The 23,976-nt window shown below is 47.8% G+C and overlaps 1 long non-coding RNA gene across 2 annotated transcripts; it reads left to right on the forward strand.

The window, feature by feature from the left end:
• The first annotated feature begins 216 nt into the window (after positions 1-216).
• Positions 217-20,815, forward strand: LOC116977634. 2 transcript variants are annotated; one of them, XR_004413270.1, is made up of 2 exons: positions 217-268; positions 20,705-20,815. It is a non-coding gene; the product is annotated as an uncharacterized LOC116977634 (long non-coding RNA). The 2 variants fall into 2 exon arrangements; XR_004413276.1 differs by lacking the exon at positions 217-268 and adding an exon at positions 18,508-18,533.
• Positions 20,816-23,976: the final 3,161 nt, after the last annotated feature.

A 23,976-nucleotide genomic window follows, 5' to 3' on the forward strand; every position in this document is an offset into this window, starting at 1 on the left:
AACTCCGTACAGAAACCATGTCTCTGGCGCTGTAAGGCAACAACTCTACCGCTGTGCCACTGTGCTGCCCTTCAACAAAGCTGGCATGTTGCTGTGCCAGTGAATTACAGTAGTCAATGTATTCTGCTACCCTGTAGGATTCACTACAATCCTTTCAATGGCTGATCCTGTTTCTCATTACATTTAATTTCAATTGGAATCTCTTCCTCTCTAGGTGTCCAGTGTGAAGGAGGATGTCAGCAGACTTCAAATCACTAACGTGACATTGGTTTGTTTTGTATATAACTTGGTCTATGTGAATATGGTTATGGAGTTGGTACAAAGGTAAGGCCCCTGTTTAGAATCTTCTCTTGTGCTTCAGTGTGGGTGAAGGTTTGGGAAAGATTAACAATTGTTTTCTCTAATTGGGCTCAGCCTGTCTCAGCTTGGGGCCCACTTTAGTTTAAAGATTACATTGCCCCTCGCCCTCATTAGGGTTTATTCACTAAAGTTGTGGTTTGGGCCTACTTGAAGGAGTTTAACAGGGACCACTGGTATGTACTTGTGTCTATTTAGTAGTGAGTTTCTGCCTGTACCTGGGGCTGTTGGTCAGGGTGGGGACAGTGAGGGGGATGTATGGGGGTGAGATATTGTTTCCACATGCCAATATGTGGTGGATTCCCCTCCGCCAACATGATACCAGTGATCACCTTCCAGGGTGGGGACAGTGAGGGGGATGTATGGGAGGTGGAGGATGTATGGGGGGAGGTGAGATATTGGTTCCACATGCCAATGTGGTGGATTCCCCTCCGCCAGCATGATACCAGTGATCACATAGAAACATAGAAACATAGAAATTAGGTGCAGGAGTAGGCCATTCGGCCCTTCGAGCCTGCACCGCCATTCAATATGATCATGGCTGATCATCCAACTCAGTATCCTGTACCTGCCTTCTCTCCAAACCCTCTGATCCCCTTAGCCACAAGGGCCACATCTAACTCCCTCTTAAATATAGCCAATGAACTGGCCTCGACTACCCTCTGTGGCAGAGAGTTCCAGAGATTCACCACTCTCTGTGTGAAAAATGTTCTTCTCATCTCGGTTTTAAAGGATTTCCCCCTTATCCTTAAGCTGTGACCCCTTGTCCTGGACTTCCCCAACATCGGGAGCAATCTTCCTGCATCTAGCCTGTCCAACCCCTTAAGAATTTTATAAGTTCCTATAAGATCCCCTCTCAATCTCCTAAATTCTAGAGAGTATAAACCAAGTCTATCCAGTCTTTCTTCATAAGACAGTCCTGACATCCCAGAAATCAGTCTGGTGAACCTTCTCTGCACTCCCTCTATGGCAATAATGTCCTTCCTCAGATTTGGAGACCAAAACTGTACGCAATACTCCAGGTGTGGTCTCACCAAGACCCTGTACAACTGCAGTAGAACCTCCCTGCTCCTATACTCAAATCCTTTTGCTATGAAAGCTAACATACCATTCGCTTTCTTCACTGCCTGCTGCACCTGCATGCCTGCTTTCAATGACTGGTGTACCATGACACCCAGGTCTCGCTGCATCTCCCCTTTTCCTAGTCGGCCACCATTTAGATAATAGTCTGCTTTACTGTTTTTGCCACCAAAATGGATAACCTCACATTTATCCACATTATACTGCATCTGCCAAACATTTGCCCACTCACCCAGCGTATCCAAGTCACCTTGCAGTCTCCTAGCATCCTCCTCACAGCTAACACTGCCCCCAGCCTAGTGTCATCAGCAAACTTGGAGATATTGTCTTCAATTCCCTCATCCAGATCATTAATATATATTGTAAATAGCTGGGGTCCCAGCACTGAGCCTTGCGGTACCCCACTAGTCACTGCCCGCCATTGTGAAAAGGAACCGTTTACTCCTACTCTTTTGTTCCTGTTTGCCAGCCAGTTCTCTATCCACATCAATACTGAACCCCCAATTCCGTGTGCTTTAAGTTTGTGTACTAATCTCTTATGTGGGACCTTGTCGAAAGCCTTCTGGAAGTCCAGATACACCACATCCACTGGTTCTCCCCTATCCACGCTACTAGTTACATCCTCTAAAAATTCTATAAGATTCGTCAGACATGATTTACCTTTTATAAATCCATGCTGACTTTGTCCAATGATTTCACTAATTTTCAAATGTGCTGCTATCCCATCTTTAATAACTGACTCTAGCCGTTTCCCCACTACCGATGTTAGACTAACTGGTCTGTAATTCCCCATTTTCTCTCTCCCTCCCTTCTTAAAAAGTGGGGTTACGTTTGCTACCCGCCAATCCTCAGGAACTACTCCAGAATCTAAAGAGATTTGAAAGATTATTACTAATGCATCCACTATTTCTGGAGCTACTTCCTTAAGTACTCTGGGATGCAGCCTGTCTGGCCCTGGGGATTTATCGGCCTTTAATCCATTCAATTTACCCAACACCACTTCCCGGCTAACCTGGATTTCACTCAATTCCTCCAACTCCTTTGACCTGCGGTCCCCTGCTATAATCGGCAGATTATTTATGTCTTCCTTAGTGAAGACGGAACCAAAGTAGTTATTCAATTGGTCCGCCATATCCTTGTTCCCCATGATCAACTCACCTGTTTCTGACTGCAAGGGACCTACATTTGTTTTAACTAATCTCTTTCTTTTCACATATCTATAAAAACTTTTGCAGTCAGTTTTTATGTTCCCTGCCAGTTTTCTTTCATAATCTATTTTTCCTTTCCTAATTAAGCCCTTTGTCCTCCTCTGCTGGTCTCTGAATTTCTCCCAGTATGCTGCTTTTTCTGGCTAATTTGTACGCATCATCCTTCGCTTTGATACTATCCCTGATTTCCCTTGTTATCCACGGATGCACTACCTTCCCTGATTTATTCTTTTGCCAAACTGGGATGAACAATTTTTGTAGTTCATCCATGCAATCTTTAAATGTCTTCCATTGCATATCCACCGTCAACCCTTTTAGAATTAATTGCCAGTCAATCTTGGCCAATTCACGTCTCATACCCTCAAAGTTACATTTCTTTAATTTCAGAACCATTGTTTCTGAATTAACAATGTCACTCTCCATTCTAATGAAGAACTCAACCATATTATGGTCACTCTTGCCCAAGGGGGCACGTACAACAAGACTGCTAACTAACCCTTCCTGATTACTCAATACCCAGTCTAAAATAGCCTGCTCTCTCGTTGGTTCCTCTACATGTTTATTTAGATAACTATCCCGCATACATTCCAAAAAATCCTCTTCCTCACCTCCCCTGCCAATTTGATTCACCCAAACTATATGTAGATTGAAGTCACCCATTATAACGGTTTTGCCTTTGTCGCACGCATTTCTAATTTCCTGTTTGATACCATCTCCAACTTCACTACTACTGTTAGGTGGCCTGTACACAACACCCACCAGCGTTTTCTGCCCCTTAGTGTTTCGCAGCTCTACCCATACCGATTCCACATCCTGCAAACTAATGTCCTTCCTTTCCATTGCGTTAATCTCCTCTCTAATCAGCAACGATACCCCACCTCCTTTTCCTTTCTTTCTATCCCTCCTGAATATTGTATATCCCTGGATGTTCAGCTCCCAGCCTTGGTCACCCTGGAGCCATGTCTCCGTGATCCCAACTATATGATAGTCATTAATAGCTATCTGCACATTCAACTCATCCACCTTATTACGAATGCTCCTTGCATTGAGACACAAAGCCTTCAGGCTTGTTTTTACAACACTCTTACCCCTTATACAATTTTGTTGAAAAGTGGCCCTTTTTGATTTTTGCCCTGGATTTTCCGGCTTGCCCCTTTTACTTTTCACCTTGCTACCTATTGCTTCTACCCTGATTTTACACCCCTCTGTCTCTACGCTCACACATTAAAGAAACCATTTCCCTTTAACTCCATCCTCCACTAGCCCATTCGACACCCCACCCCCCTTATTCAGTTTAAAACCACCCGTGTAGCAGTGGCAAACCTGCCTGCCAGAATGCTGGTCCCACACCTGTTAAGATGCAATGCGTCCCTTTTGTACAGTTCCCCCTTATCCCAAAACAGATCCCAGTGATCTAAGAATCTAAATCTCTGCCCCGTGCACCAGTTCCTCAGCCACACGTTCAGGTCCCGTATCTCCCTGTTCCTGCTCTCGCCAGCACGAGGAACTGGAAGCAAACCGGAGATAACAACCCTGGAGGTCCTGCTTTTCAGCATTTTTCCGAGCTCTCTAAAGTCACGCTGCAGAATATTCATCCCCTTCTTTCCGACATCGTTTGTGCCGACATGCACTACCACTTCTGGATGTTCACCTTCGCCCTTGAGGATTTTCTGCACTCTGTCCGTGACATCCTGGATCCTGGCACCAGGAAGGCAGCACACCATCCTCGCATCCCGTCTGTTGCCGCAGAAACCCCTGTCCGTACCTCTCACAATGGAGTCTCCCACTACAATGGCGTTGCCTGCCTTAGGCCTTTTTGGTTTGGGCTCAACAGCCCTATTCGCATCACAAGCCAGTCCGCCGCCCAGTGTAAACACCTCTTCTGTACCGACAGCTTATAAGTGGGTGAACCTGTTCACAAGAGGTACAACACCCGGGGACGTTGGCATTCCATGCTTCCCTCTCGTTCTCACTGTCTCCCACCTTCTCTCTTCCAGTACCTTAGGTGTAACAATCGTACTGTAGGACTTGTCGAGGAACGACTCCGTTTCTCGGACGAACCGGAGGTCATCCACTTGCTTCTCCAGTTCCCCAACACGGCCCTTCAGGAGCTCTACCTGGATGCACTTCTCGCATTTGTAGCAGCCAGAGGCACCGGCGGTGTCCTTGACCTCCCACATACTGATTTTGCCTACTCATGATCTAAATCTCTCATTCCCTGCATATTAATGAGCCTATCTAAAAACCTCTTATACTATTTCCTTTTACCTACTCATAAAAACATAGAAACATAGACAATAGGTGCAGGAGTAGAGGCCATTCGGCCCTTCGAGCCTGCACCATTCGCCATTCGATATGATCATGGCTGATCATCCAACTCAGTATCCTGTACCTGCTTTCTCTCCACACCCCCTGATCCCTTTAGCCACAAGGGCCACATCTAACTCCTTCTTAAATATAGCCAATGAACTGTGGCCTCAACTACCTTCACCAATCTCTGTGTGTGAAAAAAATGATTTTCTCATCTCGGTCCTAAAATACTTCCCTCTTATCCTTAAGCTGTGACCCCTAGTTGTGGACTTCCCCAACATCGGGAATGAGACTGAGATACTGATACAGGACTCACGTCAAAGTGTCAGATAGAAAGTGTAGTCACCAGCACTTGTTGCTCACACTCACACTGGGGGTCCCGACACACACATCAACACTGAACAACAATCCAACCCCTCTCCCCACATTGACCCTTCTCTCCGAGTCTGGTGTTGCTTGAAGTGATTCCAGATGCTGCAGACTCGGGCTTGGGATCAGCATTCAGCTGGGAGCAGGACCCGGGAACAGGGAAGGACAGGGAATCAATGGGTGTGAATGGGAGAGGGATGGTGGGAATAATGGGAATGAGTCGATCCACTTGAAGTGCCAACGTGTCCGGGTCAGTCCCCGTGCAGGCATCCTCTGGGCTGCTTCTGTCCACAGCCTGAACCTCAACCTGAACCCGAACCTGAACCCGAACCCGAACCTGAACCCGAACCTGAACCCGAACCCGAACCTGAACCCGAACCCGAACCTGAACCCGAACCCGAACCTGAACCCGAACCCGAACCTGAACCCGAACCCGAACCTGAACCTGAACCCGAACCTGACCCCGAACCTGAACCTGAAGCTGAAGCTGAACCCGAACCCGAACCCGAACCTGAACCCGAACCCGAACCTGAACCACCTCCTGCAGACTGACATAGACATTCACTTCCCACACCGCTCTCGGGAGTCTCCGGGAGGTTTCATTCCATCCTGGGACATTCCTGGACAGTCCGGGTGTGGGGGCCAACCTCATGTTGAAATGTAGAGTGGAATATCCAAACTTCACTGCAATTTACTGCCGTACAGCACATTGTATTTTATAAAGGTCTGATGAGTTTAGTGCGGAATTCATGAAAGATGTTACATTTGAAACTTGATCAGTTGAACAAAACACCACGAATGTTTATAAGAATATGGTTGAGAATCTGTGTATGGCACAGTAACTGTAATACTGAAAGGAGTTATCCTCTGTCTCTCTGATACAGATTTACATTTTACTTCCGAGTCACGCGAGTGACTACGTGAAGAACCCGCTCAGCGCGCAGGCGCGGCATTACGCCAGCAGTGCAACAGCGGCCGCAGCGGGACTTAGGCGCTCCAGCTACAGAATGAAACGGACCGTCAGGTGAGTACCCTGAGGTCGGGTTTCTTTTACAGGGGAGCCTTTTTTTCTGCTTGTGTTTTACAGGCAGAGAAAAAGGCTCTGGAACAAAACTGCCCCCCGTTCGAAGAGGAACGTTTTCCGTCGGGGAGGGGGGCAGCAACAAGCGGTAGGAGCGTTTACCCGGGTTCCGTAAATCCCCAACGCCGAGCCCAGCCCGCTAGTACCTGAGCAGCGGGCTGGATGCATAGCCACCCGAAGAGGCATCCGGCAGGTGTTCCCAATTTGGGACGGGACGTCTCTCCACCCGCACGGGGGGAGAGAGAGCCGCCTGAGCCGCTGGAAAAGCTCTAGAAGAAGGCGGTAGGAACAATAACCGGGCGCACCGCTATCCCCATCACCGCGCCGAGCCCAATCCCACTAGTGCCTGAACTACGGGCTGGATGTCTAGCCATCCGAACAGGCATCCGGCCGGTGGCGTCCGATTCGTCGGACGGGGACATGTCTCCACCTAAATGGAGGAGAGACAGCCGCCTGAGCTACATCCAACAGCTATTGGAGCAGCTCCAGCGAGATGCGCAGAAAGAGCGCTCTCGCGGAGGGAGGTCAGGCACCCCCTCCACAGTGTTCTGTACACTGCCCTCCGCTCCCTCATTACTGGAGGCTAGCATTGGTGACCAGGGCTGGGCTGGTCTGGAACAGGGGCAGGTGGACGAATTCGGGAGTATGCCAGGGGTGCAGGAACAAGAAGAGCTGTTGGGTGTGATGGACCGCTTTGTAGCAACCCCACGGGCTGGAGCACCGCTGGAACCAAGAATGGCGGCCAGCATCAACCATCTATCCAATAAACCATTACTGGAAAAGGTGCTCGCTGAGGTGCTGAAACAACACACAGCACCAGAAAACTGAGGCCCTCAAAGTAAAAAGTGTCAACAGCCAAATCTGGGGGCATGTGGGGTCACACATCCGGACCCAAGAACTCAAGCTACAGCGGATCCTAAGGCTCCTGACGTCGGCCATCACAGCCTTTGCTCGTTCCGTGGAGACCACTGAGATGGATACCTGCCAGCAGGATGTGCTGGCATTAATGTGTACCACACAATTTGAGATCAACAATCTCCGGAGGGAAACATAAGACCTGCCCTCAATCCCAAATTTGCTGGCTTGTGTAAAGCCCCAGCTGCGGAGACGGACGCGCTGCTATTTGGGAAAGATCTCAATAAAAAACTGAAGGAGATGGAGGAAGCATCAAAAACCTTCGGCCCAATGAGGGCAGGCCCCGGGACGAGCAAACCAAGACCTCCGATACCCAAGCGGCAGCACCCCACGGCATCCACCAGTCGACGTCCGCAATATGGGACTGGTGAACGCTTGGGGTCCGCACATTATCCTCAAAGATCTTTTTTAGATCAGGGCCCGCAGCGGATCCCCTGCAAAATGCGCCTCCCCCCAACATCGCCAGCACGTCAGAACAGAACCTTCAGGAAAATGAAGAAACAGAATCGCCAATAACCATGGAGGTAGGTGGGTCTGGTGCCTACCAGCATATAGAGAATAAGGGTGCTTTATTAACAGGGGGGAGATTACACTTGTTTAAAGAAGCATGGGGTATGGTCACGAGTGACAAGTATATACTCAACAGCATTAGTGGATATAAAATACAATTCATGTCAGAAAAAACGTCGCCAGTTCAACATTGGCCCCAAAGGGTATTTCTCCCTCCGTCAAAGAGAAACGTGAGGGACAAGCTGAACTGGTGAGACTTCTCACAAAGGGGGTCATCGAAAAGACCAAACATGAACCTTTGGAATTTGTATCGAATATATTCACTAAAACCAAAAAAGATGGTGGCTGTCGCATCATCATGGACTTAACATCACTAAACAAATTTGTTAAGTATATTCATTTCAAAATGGAGACATTTGTTGCTGCCAAACAACTGAATTCCAAAGGACACTTCATGGCAAGCATTGATCTTAAAGATGCTTACTATCTAGTACCCATATACAAGGATCATCGCAGATACCTCACATTTATCTGGATGGTACAAAGCATTGCCCTATGGATTAACTTCAGCCCCAAGATTATTCACCAAAATATTGAACCCAGCCATGGCAATACTAAGAAAACAAAAACATATTGTCATGGCATATCTGGATGATATTCTGATAGTAGGGAAAATGATGGAATTGGCTGTGGCAGCAGTATCAGCTACAAAACAGCTCCTAGAAACTCTGGGGTTCGTTCTACATCCAGATAAATCTAAGTTATGCACTATCATGGACCACCTGGGCTTCACAATTAACTCAGTCCATATGACTGTTACCTTGCCAAAGGCAAAAATGGTTGAATTAGCACAATCATGCAACAATTTAATGGTCAACGAGCGACCAACTATTCGACAAGTAGCAAGAGTAATTGGGGAAATGGTAGCAGCATTTCTGGCTACACAATTCGGACCTTTGCACTATCAAAATGTTACAGAGAGCAAAGGTACAGGCAATAAAACGACATACAGGTCACTATGATCGTGTCATGAAATTACCCACTGAAGCAATATCAGAGCTACAGTGGTCGGCAGAAAACGTTTGGCATAGTTTCAGCCCTATCTTTATCACTAACCCTACTTTAGTTATTCAAACAGATGCCAGTGCTCAAGGCTGGGGAGCGACTAACTCCATATCCAGCACAGATGGTAGATGGACTAACCTAGAGTCATCATTACTACTTACACTGGGCATTAACTATCTAGAGATGTTGGGCGCCTTTTATGGTTTAAAAGCATATGTATCTAATATGCAGCACTTGCATGTTCGGTTACAAATTGATAAATACTACGGTGATGGCTTATATTAACCATATGGGTGGCATAAAATCATTATCATGCGACAAATTGGTCAACATGATTTGGCAATGGTGTGTCGAAAGACATATTTGGCTATCAGCTACTTACCTACCAGGTAAGCTAAACACCCATGCCATGAGAAAATTAAACGCCTGGGTTGCAAGTTTGAACAGACCTTACCTGGAACTGGGATTGTCCAAACAAACCATCACCACCATGTCGGCATCCACCAAGAGGCAGTACTTAACCAGCATCAAAAAAGGGAGAAGTACTGCCAGGAAACAGGGACAACATACGCAACAGCCACAGCCACCAACATACTGGAGTTCCTGGCCTATCTACACCACGATGTAGGGATCAGCTACAGTGCCATCAACACAGCGCAGAGTGCTCTTTCTGCTTATCTCAAACCAGCGCCAGGACAACAGGCGATGGGATCCCATCCACTGGTAGTAAAACTGATGAAGGGAATTTACAATATCAAGCCCTAAGCCCAGGTATACCCATATTTGGGATATCAGTGTGGTCCTGACATATCTCAGGGAATGGCCACCAGCCAGATCCCTCGGCATCGAGCAAGCTACACTAAAGACGCTCATGTTGATGGCACTTGTATCCGCTCAGAGGGTCAAGTCACTACATCTATTGCGACTGGACAACATGATCACAGCTCCAGACCAGATCTGTCGTTATCCAGCGACTGATCAAACAGAGTAGACCAGGAACACCTAATCCAGTCGTGGCTTACCCACCAGAACCACGGCTATGTGCCATGACCCACCTACTATCCTACATAGACACAACCAAAATATTCGAGGGAGATGAAAAGCCTTGTGGGTCAGTCACAAAAGCCTTATGGTCGGGTGACGAGCCAAACCATTGCGAGATGGCTCAAGCAGGTGCTAGAAACTGCTTGGATAAACACTAACATGTACAAATATTATTCCACCAGGGCAGCATCCATGTCGACGGCTAAAGAATGGACATGCCTATAGACCACATCCTGGCTACAGCATGTTCAGAAAGTCCCTTCAGAAATTTTATAATAAGGCGTTGGCAAAACCTGGTTTATTTGCAGTAAAGATTTACGAACTGCAAATATTTAATTTAAGCCCAGGGGAGCAATTTAATTCTTTGTTGTTATTGTTTAAAAAATACCATTGTGTTTTTCTACAAATAGACTCATTGGTTGATTACGATAACACTTCCTCCCTCAAGAACTTCGGCAGTGAGTGAAATGAAACTGTTACACGGGTTGAAATCACAGAGCTTTGAAATCTTCACGTAGTCACTCACGTGACTCCGAAGTAAAATAGTAAGATTAAACGAGAATTTACCAGTTTGAAGTTTGATCTGTATTTTATGAGGAGTTACGATGAGGGATTACGTGCCCTCCGCTCCCACCCTCATTACATGGATCAAACTAATAAATTGATGTATCCTTATCTTTACTATGTTTACTTCAAATAACTGTGTCTATCTGTGATTCCACACCGCTGCTTGGAAGTATGCCGCGCCTGCGCGCTGAGCGGGTTCTTCACGTAATCCCTCATCGCCAAATAACCGAATGGAAACGTAGCTGAAACGCCAAATAACCGAATGACCGCTGCCGAAAAGTCAAACAATGGCTTGTGTGTGTGAAAATGACCCCCACCCTCCCGTCTCCACCGGCCAGTGATGTGATGGACGCGGGGGGTCTGGAACAATTGCCGACAAGTCCCAACCCCCGCCGACGTCATGTCCATGATTTGACTTTTCAGCAGAGCGGCCATTCGGTTCGTTGCCGTTTTGGTTTTGTTTCCATTCGGTTATTTGGCTTCGACTTCTTTTCTTCAGCTTCTCGTCCTTCAATGCCACGTCCGGGTTCCACAGAATTAGGCCCCTTTTGGCCCATAATGTCGATGTTGATCATGATGCTAATTGAAACTAATCATTTTGCCTACTCATGATCTAAATCTCTCATTCCTTGCATATTAATGAGCCTATCTAAAAACCTCTTAAACTAATTCCTTTTACCTACTCATAGAAACTTAGAAACATAGACAATAGGTGCAGGAGTAGAGGCCATTCGGCCCTTCGAGCCTGCAACATTCGCCATTCGATATGATCATGGCTGATCATCCAACTCAGCATCATGTACCTGCCTTCTCTCCATACCCCCTGATCCATTTAGCCACAAGGGCCACATCTAACTCCTTCTTAAATATAGCCAATGAACTGTGGCATCAAGTACCTTCTGTAGCAGAGAATTCCACAGATTCACCACTCTCTGCGTGTGAAAAAAAATGATTTTCTCATCTCGGTCTTAAAAGACTTCCCTCTTATCCTTAAACTGTGACCCCTAGTTCTGGACTTCCCCAACATCGGGAATAATCTTCCTGCATCTAGCCTGTCCAACCCCTTCAGAATGTTGTAAGTTTCTATAAGATCCCCCCCTCAATCTTCTGAATTCCAGCGTGTACAAGCCGAGTCTATCCAGTCTTTCTTCATATGAAAGTCCTGCCATCCCAGGAATCAGTCTGGTGAACCTTCGCTGTACTCCCTCTATGGCAAGAATGTCTTTCCTCAGATTAGGAGACCACACAATACACAATACTCCAGGTGTGGTCTCACCAAGACCCTGTACAACGGCAGTAGAACCTCCCTGCTCCTATACTCAAATCCTTTTGCTATGAAATCATGATCCAAACCTCTCATTCCCTGCATGTTAATGAGCCTATCTAACTATCTAAAAACCTCTTAAACGCCACTCTAAGAGCTGTTTCTACCACAACCCTTCATAAAACTTCATAAATGTTGATTTTTTCCCCACTCAAATGCAGACGACATCCTGGTAAATCTCTTCTGCATCTTCTCCAAAGCCTACACATCCATCCTTCAATGGGGCTACAGAACTCCTCGTTCTCCTAATGAGTGTTTATGTTTACATGAAATGGCCATGTAAATGTTCCCAACTTTGTCTCCAAACTCCCTCTTACCGATCACTTCCAGCCTATTGTTTATCATTGCAGGATAAACTCTTTATTTTAAAACATATGTGTTGCTCTTGTTTGATACAGAGCTGCAGAAATCCACGGAAAGTTACAGGAAATGTCACAAACAATTCAAACGAAGCTGTCGCAATGCAGACACTGAATTCTGACCCAGATCTGAGGGATCAGAATGAATGAACCAGCGCAGAAGAGGCCGTTCAGCCCATCAGGCTCATGTCCAAGGAAATCTGTATTCCTACAAAAATATTGAGACCGAACGGAGACTTTGGAAATAGATTTGTGGATTTATTGTGCATTTGCTTTGTGCTTGTTTGGTTGTCAGCTCTCCGAACTGTCGTAAGTCTGTCTTGTATGCAGACCCCAAATTACGGGACTCCCCCCTCCTAATCAAGTCGTGGAGTCTCTCCCAACCCCATCTCTTTTTTCCAGCTTTCTCCCCCGAGTCCATCAGTCCAAAGAAGGGTCCAGACCCAACACGTCACCTGTCCATTCCCCACCAAAGTGCCGGTTGAACTCAGCAGGTCAGCCATCCGTGGTGGGGAACAGATGGAGAAGTGTTCCTATTACAAGCTCTCCTTGGCCCTGTCAAGAATGTGGTGTCCATTCTTGGGATGAGATGCAAGGTCTGAGCTGACCAGTCATCGGCAGCCCCCCCTTCCCTTCCCTTCTCTCCCCTCATGGGCCATCTCTTTGTCATTCCTCTGTCTTCTTCTCACTGGATGACAAGCAGAACCGTCTTGGTTTAACAGCAGATGTATCTTCTTCTCGCTGGATGACAAGCAGAACCATCTTGGTTTAACAGTAGATGTATCTTCTCACTGGATGACAAGTAGAACCATCTTGGTTTAACAGTAGATGTATCTTCTCACTGGATGACAAGTAGAACCATCTTGGTTTAACAGTAGATGTGTCTTCTTCTCGCTGGATGACAAGCAGAACCATCTTGGTTTAACAGTAGATGTATCTTCTTCTCATTGGATGACAAGCAGAACCATATTGGTTTAACAGTAGATGTATCTTTTTTCTTTAGGCCTTTCGTTTCTGCAGGTATTTACAGCGGAAACAAAACTACTTCCCTTAGGTCCTGATCTTCCTTTTGTTTTAGTAAAGGTAGAACCTTTGACAGTAGCGATTGGTTTAGGATCTTGAATATTCCCATAGCGTAAATTTGACGTGAACCGTACTTGCTTTTCTATGAGGTTCCCCAGATCGGAAAGCATGGCCTCTCCATTCTCATTTTCCTCTAACAGACCAGCTTTATCTTTTCTCTAAGTCTATAGGACAGTTTTAGAGTGATCATTTTCATATTGCTAACAACATTCATTTCTTGCATGTGGTCTAAGAGTGTAGTCATTTCTTTCATACTTGTATGAAATATCGCAAACTCCAGCAATGCTTTCGCATCTTCTGGCTGGATATCTGTCCAAGCGTAGGCCTTCTTCATGAGGATGTCTTTGGATCATGGAAGTTTAAAGGGACTTTTTTGTCGTGTGTCGGCCGGCAGTGAGTGAGCGGATATTGCGGAGGGTTCAACAGCCCCGACCGACCACGGGTGAACAAAAGGGGAAGATGATTGAATTTTATTACCTTCCATCACAGTGAGGAATGTGGATTCCACTGTGGTGGCTGTTTATGTTAGATTTTATTTTATGTGGCTGTGTATCTTGTTGCTTTTTACTCAGTGTGGCTGTGTGGTAACTCAAATATCACTGGACCTTAATTGGTGCATGTGACAATAAATTCCAACTTGAACTAGATCAGCTTGTGTCTATTTATTAAAACAAGGATAATGCTGACGGATCGTGCACAATTGTGACGGCTTGATTTCAAAGACAGGACAGGGGCGTTCCCTGAGGGATTCGGGTGATTGGAAGAGGTTTTGTCTGTGTTTTTCCCCTCGGTTGTTGTCCGGGGAGGAAGGAGGCGGCACTCGGTCCGTCGGGGCTAGGATGTACTGGAGGTGGCACTCGGCCCGTCGGGGCTAGGATGCACGGGAGGAAGGAGGTGGCACTCGGCCCCTCGGGGCTAGGATGCACAGGATGTGGCACTCGGCCCGTCGGGGCTAGGATGCACGGGAGAAAGGCTGAGCTTGGATTGAGGCTTGGAAGGCTGAGCTCGCCTCCCATGCCCCGACCCACATCCGGTCGACCACGGAGGAGGAAGCATGCAAACTCCACACGGACAGCGTCGGCGGTCGCCCTGCCCGGAAACAGGCCCTTCGGCCCCTATCGTCCGTGCTACCCCGGACTTTCTGCAACACAATCTTGCACTGTTCTGTACTGGATATTGCATTTATTACAGCGTTTGTCACCACTATATGTACACTGTTCTGCACTGGATATTACATTTATTACAGCGTTTGTCACCACTGTATGTACACTGTTCTGCACTGGATATTGCATTTATTACAGCGTTTGTCACCACTATATGTACACTGTTCTGCACTGGATATTGCACTTATTACAGCGTTTGTCACCACTGTATGTACACTGTTTGCTCTGGCGGCTGCGTGTGAACTGGAGATTTCATCGCCTCCCGATCGATGTACAGAACAACAAACTAATGAAGCATCCGGAACACAGTTCTCCTGGGTTGCTGCAGGCTGAAGCATCAAACTACTACCCTGTTGAGCCCCGTCAGTCAGTCCCACAGCACAGAAACACACAGCCATGCCTATCGAAGCTAGTCCCACGTGCCCACGTCTGGCCCCTCACCCTCTCTGCCTTTCACACCCACGCCTTTAGAAAGGAGATGAGGAGGAATTTCTTTAGCCGGAGGGTGGTGAATCTGTGGAATTCATTGCCACAGAGGGCAGTGGAGGCAAAGTCACCGGGTATTGTTTAGATTTTAGAGATACTGCACGGAAACACGCCCTTCGGCCCATCGAGTCATCGTCGACCAGTGATCACCCCGTATACTAGCTCCATCATACACACATTAGGGACAATTTTACAGAAGCCAATTAACCAACAAACCAGCAGGTCTTTGGAGCACCCGGAGAAAACCCACGCAGGTCACGGTGCAAACTCCGTACAGACAGCACCCGTATTCAGGATGGAACCCGGGTCACTGGCGCTGTGAGGCAGCAACTCTACCGCTCCACCACTATCTATCATTTCATTTATTACTCACACCAGCAGAGTTGTGCACAAATGGTTCACATTAATAATGTCAATCTGAGGGGCAACTTTTCCACGGTGGGTGTATGGAATGAGCTGCCAGAGGATGTAGTTGAGGCAGGGCCTATCTCAACGTTTAACAGACACTTGGATAGGACAGGTTTGGAGGGACAGTGGCCAAACGCGGGCAGGTGGGACTAATGTAGATGGGGCATGTTGGTCGGGGTGGGACTGGTGTAGATGGGGCATGTTGGTCGGGGTGGGACTAGTGTAGATGGGGCATGTAGGTCGGGGTGGGACTAGTGTAGATGGGGCATGTTGGTCGGGGTGGGACAAGTGTAGATGGGGCATGTTGGTCGGGGTGGGACTAGTGTAGATGGGGCATGTTGGTCGGGGTGGGACTAGTGTAGCTGGGGCATGTAGGTCGGGGTGGGACTAGTGTAGGTGGGGCATGTTGGTCGGGGTGGGACAAGTGTAGATGGGGCATTGTGGGACTAGTGTAGATGGGGCATGTTGGTCGGGGTGGGACTGGTGTAGATGGGGCATGTTGGTCGGGGTGGGACTATTGTAGATGGGGCATGTTGGTCGGGGTGGGACTAGTGTAGATGGGGCATGTTGGTCGGGGTGGGACTAGTGTAGATGGGGCATGTTGGTCGGGTTGGGACTAGTGTAGCTGGGGCATGTTGGTCGGGGTGGGACTAGTGTAGATGGGGCATGTTGGTCGGGGTGGGACTAGTGTAGATGGGGCATGTAGGTCGGGGTGGGACTAGTGTAGATGGGGCATGTTGGTCGGGGTGGGACTAGAGTAGATGGGGCATGTTGGTCTGGGTGGGACTAGTGTAGATGGGGCATGTTGGTTGGGGTGGGACTAGTGTAGATGGGGCATGTTGGTCGAGGTGGGACAAGTGTAGATGGGGCATGTTGGGACTAGTGTAGATGGGGAATATTGGTCGGGGTGGGTCTAGTGTAGATGGGGCATGTTGGTCGGGGTGGGATTAGTGTAGATGGGGCATCTTGGTCTGGGTGGGACTAGTGTACATGGCGCATGTTGGTCGGGGTGGGACTAGTGTAGATGGGGCATGTTGGTCGGGGTGGGACTAGTGTAGATGGGGCATGTAGGTCGGGGTGGGACTAGTGTAGAAGGGGCATGTTGGTCGGGGTGGGACTAGTGTAGATGGGGCATGTTGGTCGGGGTGGGACTAGTGTAGATGGGGCATGTTGGTCGGGGTGGGCCTATTGTAGATGGGGCATGTTGGTCGGGGTGGGACTAGTGTAGATGGGGCATGTTGGTCGGGGTGGGACAAGTGTAGATGGGGCATGTTGGTCGGGGTGGGACTAGTGTAGATGGGGCATGTTGGGACTAGTGTAGATGGGGCATGTTGGTCGGGGTGGGACTAGTGTAGACGGGGCATGTTGGTCGGGGTGGGACTAGTGTAGATGGGGCATGTTGGTCGGGGTGGGACTAGTGTAGACGGGGCATGTTGGTCGTGGTGGAACTAGTGTAGACGGGGCATGTTGGTCGGGGTGGGACTAGTGTAGACGGTGCATGTTGGTCGGGGTGGGACTAGTGTAGATGGGGCATGTTGGTCGGGGTGGGACTAGTGTAGGTGGGGCATGTTGGTCGGGGTGGGACTAGTGTAGATGGGGCATGTTGGTCGGGGTGGGACTATTGTAGATGGGCATGTTGGGACTAGTGTAGGTGGGTCATGTTGGTCGGGGTGGGACTAGTGTAGATGGGGCATGTTGGTCGGGGTGGGACTAGTGTAGTTGGGGCGTGTTGGCCAATTATTGTCCCACAGACAACTACTGCCCCAGGTGGATATCATGATGTGTGCAACAAACATTGATTGGCCACCGGTGGGCGAAGGGTTAATGTGGCCATTGGCTTGATTGAAGCTGATTAGAAAATTGTCAGCTGCTGTGTACAAAAGGTGTAGTTGTGGAGTGTCTGAGTGTAGTTGGCCTGGGCTGTGGATGGGAGCAGAGCTCAGGGTAGAGACAGGGAGTCTCCCCTTGTGTCTGATGTGGATCTACATCTCCAGGGCATGAGGTCGGTGAGAACAATACAGCTTTCTACTGAATTGTGTTTGCATCTTTGATTAATTCTGCTGACTTTTCCTTTCAATTGTTGTCATTTGAAGTGTCCAGGATTTTTAATGATGATTTTTTTTCTGGTGCAACTGGAATTGTGTTGTTTCTGTGCTGTATCTCCAAACTAAAAGGATGTTTCCACTAGTGGAAGAGTCTCGCACCAGAGGGCACAGTGTCCGAATGAAAGGATGTAACTTTGGAATCTTATTTGTGGAAATTCCCTGCCACAGACGGCAGTGGAGGCCAAATCACTGGATGGATTGAAGAGAGAGTTGGATACAGCTCTAGTAGGCATGAAATTGCAGCAGGCAGTGAAGAAAGCGAATGGTATGTTAGCATTCATAGCAAAGGGATTTGAGTATAGGAGCAGGGAGGTTCTACTGCAGTTGTACAGGGTAATGGTGAGACCACACCTGGAGTATTGTGTACGACTTTGGTCTCCTAATCTGAGGAAAGACGTTCTTGCCATAGAGGGAGTACAGAGAAGGTTCACCAGACTGATTCCTGGGATGTCAGGGCTTTCATATGAAGAAAGACTGGATAGACTTGGCTTGTACTCGCTAGAATTTAGAAGATTGAGGGGGGATCTTATAGAAACTTACAAAATTCTTAAGAGGTTGGACAGGCTAGATGCAGGAAGATTGTTCCTGAAGTTGGGGAAGTCCAGAACCAGGGGCCACACACACAGTTTAAGGATAAGGGGGAAACCTTTTAGGACCGAGATGAGAAAAACATTTTTTTTCACACACACAGTGATGAATCAGTGGAATTCTCTGCCACAGAAGGTAGTTGAGGCCACAGTTCGTTGGCTATATTTAAGAGGGAGTTAGATGTGACCTTTGGGGCTAAAGCGATCAGGGGGTATGGAGAGAAGGCGGGTACAGGATACTGAGTTGGATGATCAGCCATGATCATATTGAATGGCGAATGGTGCAGGCTCGAAGGGCCGAATGGCCTCTACTCCTGCACCTGTTGTCTATGTTTTATGTTGCTGTGCCAGTGAATTACTGTAGTCAATGTATTCTGCTACCCTGTAGGGTTCACTACAATCCTTTCAATGGCTGATCCTGTTTCTCATGACATTTAATTTCAATTGGAATCTCTAGGTGTCCAGTGTGAAGGAGGATGTCGGCAAGACTTCAAATCACTAACGTGACATTGGTTTGTTTTGTATATAACTTGGTCTATGTGAATATGGTTATGGAGTTGGTACAAAGGTAAGGCCCCTGTTTAGAACCTTCTCTTGGGCTTCAGTGTGGATGAAGGTTTGGGAAAGATTAACAATTGTTTTCTCTAATTGGGCTCAGCCTGTCTCAGCTTGGGGCCCACTTTAGTTTAAAGATTATATTGGTTCTCCCCCTCGTGAGGGTGTATTCACTAAAGTTGTGGCCTGGGCCTACTTTAAGGAGTTTAACAGGGACCACTGGTATGTACTTGTGTCTCTATTTAGTAGTGAGTTTCTGCCTGTACCTGGGGCTGTTGGTCAGGGTGGGGACAGTGAGGGAGATGTATGGGGGTGGGGGACATTGAGGGGGATGTTGGTCAGGGTGGGGACAGTGAGGGGGATGTGTGGGGACAGAGAGGGAGATGTATGGGGGGTGGGGACAGTGAAGGGGATGTATGGGGGGTGGGGACAGTGAGGGGGATGGATGGGGACAGTGAGGGGATGTCGGGGGTGGGGGGTGGGGACAGTGAGGGGGATGTATGGGAACAGTGAGGGGGATGTCGGGTGGGTGGGGGACAGTGAGGGGGGTGTATGGGGGGTGGGGACAGTGAGGGGGATGTATGGGGGGTGGGGACAGGGATGGATATGTATGGGGGGTGGGGACAGTGAGGGGGATGTATGGGGGGGTAGGGACAGTGAGGGGGATGTATGGGGGGTGGGGACAGTGAGGGGGATGTATGGGGGGGGGGCAGTGAGGGGGATGTATGGGGGAGGGGTGAGATATTGGTTCCACATGCCAATGTGGTGGATTCCCCTCCGCCAGCATGATACCAGTGATCACCTTCCAGGGTGGGGGACGTATGGGGGTGAGGACAGCGAAGGGGATGTATGGGGGAGGGGTGAGATATTGGTTCCACATGTCACCTCCGCCAGCATGATACCAGTGATCACCTTCTCCTGACACCACTTGACTGGATGGTGCTGCCATCTGTCTCTGGATTTTGCGTGGTGTGTACTTGTGCTTGAGGATACGGTGACAGGAAGACTCGTCCAATCTGAGGTCTTGACTGGGGAACGGCCACTTTGGTCTGGCCCATGAGATCATTACCCTTGTCCAAATCCACTTGCCTTCATTAGGTTCCCCACTTCCTCATTGTCTTGGCCTTCATCCTAACAGGGATTTATTCTGGGTTTTGGCCATGCCATGGATCAAATAAACAGTGCTGGCAGAATTCGGCGGGTCAGGCAACATCTGTGGGGGAAATGGACAGATGACTTATAAGCTTGGAAGCCTTCAGACTGGAGTAGTGGGAGAAGGTTGGAAAAGGGAAATGGGGCAAAACTTGGGAAGTGATGGGTGGATACAGGTGATGGGATGATGGGCAGGTGGTGGAGAAAAGGAAAAAGGCTAGAGGTGAAAAGATGACAAAACATTCCAGAGGTGTGAAATGTAAACCTGGAGCGAGGTATGAGGGTGTAATGGGCCGGCTTGCCGGGTGTAGTGGGCCGGGTGCAGTGGGCCGGGTGCAATGGGACCAGAAGGGGTAAAAGGGAATGTGATTTGGAGATGGGGATGAGTGTACTGATGAAGGAACACCCCCTCTTTCCCTACACTCCCCACCCTGGTGCACCTCACTCAACACTCACTCCTACTCCTTTCCCCTCTAATGTATGCTCATCCTTGTCCCTCTTTCCCACACCCCTCTCTCTGGCTTTGCATGTCACACCTCTTCTTGTCTGACACGTGTCTCCTCTTCACCTCTAGCCTTTGTCACTACTCCCCTATCTGCTAATCAGCCCCCAACAGTATCCAGCATCACTCACCAGGCTTTGTCCTGCTCCCATCTCTTTCCAGCTTTCTCCCAACTCCATCACTCTGAAGAAAGGTCCTGATCAGAAACATCTGTCCAGTCGGGCAGATGGTGCCTGACCCACTGAGTACCTCCAGCACTGTTTCTGACCTAGTTATTCCTTGGTTAAAGTTATCTGAGGGAAAGTGAGTTTAATAGTCATGGCTCTTGAGTCTTATTACAATTTACTAATCCTGCCCCTTCCATTCACCCTACTGTAGTTCTTTAGAGTTGGTCTAAATCTATATTTGGTTTGGCGAGTGTCTGTGTTGCTGCAATCTGTTTTCTCTGAATAATTTGTATTTGTTTCCACCCAGGATCTCCAAGGACTGGACCTGTGCTGCTGGAAGTGTCTGCTGGGGTTAGACTGTCTCTTCCCGTTCTGCCAAATGTTGGCGTAAGATGGAATAAACTTGTTCCCCATTGCTCTTCTCCTGATACACAAGTCTCATGTAATGTTTTTGTCGATTAAAGTAGAGTCTGGCCTGTTGCGGTCGGGTTTCCTCTGTTATTGTTAACTGCTGCACGCCCTGTAACGTTCCTGCAACCTTATCCAGTCTATCTGGATTTGATCTTCATGGAGATGGTGTGAAGGTAAGGCCCCTATTTCAACCCCTCTTTTGGTTTCAGTGGGGATAAGATTTTGAAAGATTAACAATGGGGTTTCCTATTTATTTTTGGTCAAGGGTTATATAATTCTGGATGCTGGATCTTTAGCAATAAAAGCAGAGTTGGAGGAACTCGATGGGTCAGGCAGCATCTGTAGGCTGGCTCACAGATTTGTAGGTTAATTGGTTTTAGTAAACTGTCTCTAGTGTGTAGGATAGTGCTAGTGTACGGGGTGATCGCTGGATTGTGCAGACTCGCTGGGCCAGAGGCTCAGTTAATTGGTTTTAGCAAACTGTCTAGTGTGTAGGATAGTGCTAGTGTACGGGGTAATCACTGAATTGTGCAGACTCGGTGGGCCAGAGGCTCAGAGATTTGTAGGTTAATTGGTTTTAGTAAACTGTCTCTAGTGTGTAGGATAATGCTAGTGTACGGGGTAATCACTGGATTGTGCAGACTCAGTGGGCCAGAGGCTCGGAGATTTGTAGGTTAATTGGTTTTAGTAAACTGTCCCTAGTGTGTAGGATAGTGCTAGTGTATACAGGTGAGAGGGTGATGGGTGGATAGAGGTGAGTGGGTGATGGGCAGATGGGTGGATACAGGTGAGTGGGTGATGGACAGATGGGTGGATACCGGTGAGTGGGAGATGGGTGGATATAGGTGAGTGGGTGATGGGCAGATGGGTGGATACAGGTGAGTGGGTGATGGGTGGAGTAAGTGACATAGGTTGAAGGTGAAAGTGATAAAACATGTTAGATAAGGACAAGAACTGTGAAATGTAAAGCCAGAGGGAGGTGGGTTGGGAAGGTAAATATGGGACAAGGAGATTAGAGATGAGTGTACTTCCCTTCACCCCCCCCCCAACAATGTACTAGTTGACTGACTAACTAATTGACTGACTAACAAGTTAATTGACTAACTAATTAACTCACGAACTAACACTAGTCCTTTCCCTTCCTCTGTATGCTCATCTCTCACAGTCCCATATTCCCCCCTCTCTCTTCAACCCATATCACTCGTAGTTATTTGACATTTTGTCCCTTTCACCTTGAGCATTTGGCACTCACTCCATCCATATGCTAATCAGCCTCACATTGAGTATAGACGTTGGGATGTAATGTTAAAATAGTACAAGGCATTGGTGAGACCAATTCTGGAGTATGGTGTACTATTCTGGTCACCTAATTATAGGAAGGATGTCAACAAAATAGAGAGAGTACAGAGGAGATTTACTAGAATGTTGCCTGGGTTTCAGCAACTAAGTTACAGAGAAAGGTTGAACAAGTTAGGTATTTATTCTTTGGAGCGCAGAAGGTTAAGGGGGGACTTGATAGAGGTCTTTAAAATGATGAGAGGAATAGACGGCGTTGATGTGGATAAGCTTTTCCCACTGAGTAGGGAAGATTCAAACAAGAGGACATGATTTGAGAATTAAGGGACAGAAGTTTAGGGGTAACATGAGGGGGAACTTCTTTACTCAGAGTGGTAGCTGTGTCGAATGAGCTTCCAGTGGAAGTGGTGGAGGCAGGTTTGATTTTATAATTTAAAAATAAATTGGATAGGCATATGGACGGGAAATGAATGGAGGGTTATGGTCTGAGTGCAGGTAGATGGGACTAAGGGAAAATAAGTGTTCGGCACGGACTAGAAGGGCCGAGATTAGCTGTTTCCGTGCTGTAATTGTTATATGGTTATATGGTACCCCCTATTTACTTGCTGGCTTTGTCCTGCGTGCCTCTGCCTCTTTTCACTCTCTTTCATCAGTCTGAGGAAGGTTGCTGACCTGAGGTGTCATCTGTCCATTCCACTTGCAGTCAGGCAGATTGTGCCTGAACTGCTGAATGCCTCCAGCACTTTGTCTTTGGACAGAGCCATGTTCCCTGGTTGTAGTTGGCTCCTGTTACAGGGAAAGTAGAGTTTAATATTTGTGGTGTATTAATTTGACTGTTTTGTACATCTTTGTCAGCTCTCGGGATCTGGTCTTTCTGGAGATTACTTTAAGGTAAGGCCCCTGTTTCAAAACCTCTCTTGGGTTTCAGTGCTTGGGTAAAGATTGGGCAGCACAGTGGTAGTTGCTGCCTCACAGCGCCAGTGACCTGGGTTCAATCTTGACAACATGTGTTGTCTGTATAGTTTGTATGTTCTGCCTGTGACCATGTGGGTTTTCTCCAGGTGTTCTGGCTTCCATCACCAAAGACATTCAGATTTGCAGGTTAATTGGTTTCAGTAAATGTCCCTAGTGTGTAGGATAGTGCTAGCGTACGGGGTGATTGCTGGATTGTGCTGACTTAGTGGACCAGAGGGCCCGTTTCCACACTTTAGTTGGTCTTAATGTATTTATTTTAGTGCAATGTGAAGAAGGGTCCTGTTCTGAAACGTCGCCTATAAATGTTCTCCACAGATGCTGCCTGACCCGCTGAATTACTCCAGCACTCTGTGAAACATAACCTATCCATGTTCTCCACAGATGCTGCCTGACCCGCTGAGTTACTCCAGCACTCTGTGTCTTTATTTATTTTTTTGTAAACCAGCATCTGCAGTTCCTTGATTTTCATCCCAAATCTTCCCTGGTTTCAGGGCTTTTACAAACGTTGGCATCTGGGCAATGGGTGCTTTATGGGGAAATGAAACGGGTCACAGAGCAATAAAGAACCATTTAGCAGTAGAACAATTACATCTAATTTGTAGACAGCACTCCCAATGTGCAGTGAATTTGTGGCCAACACTCCCACCGTGTGGTGATCCGCTGCACGCAGGTCCATCCAGTTTGTGATCAACACTCCCACCGTGTGGTGATCCGCTGCACTGCATGTCCATCTGACATGTGGACAAAGTTCTAGTTAGACTCTGGTGGGGCAGCATCTCTGTAGAACGTAGACAGATCTTTTTGTCCACACACTTACTGCATTGCACTGCATACTGCACAGTGGGGAATTTCTTTAGTCGGAGGGCGGTGAATCTGTGGAATTCACTGCTACAGAGG

This window comes from Amblyraja radiata, chromosome 1 (genome assembly GCF_010909765.2).
Source record: "Amblyraja radiata isolate CabotCenter1 chromosome 1, sAmbRad1.1.pri, whole genome shotgun sequence".
Lineage (NCBI taxonomy): Eukaryota > Metazoa > Chordata > Chondrichthyes > Rajiformes > Rajidae > Amblyraja > Amblyraja radiata.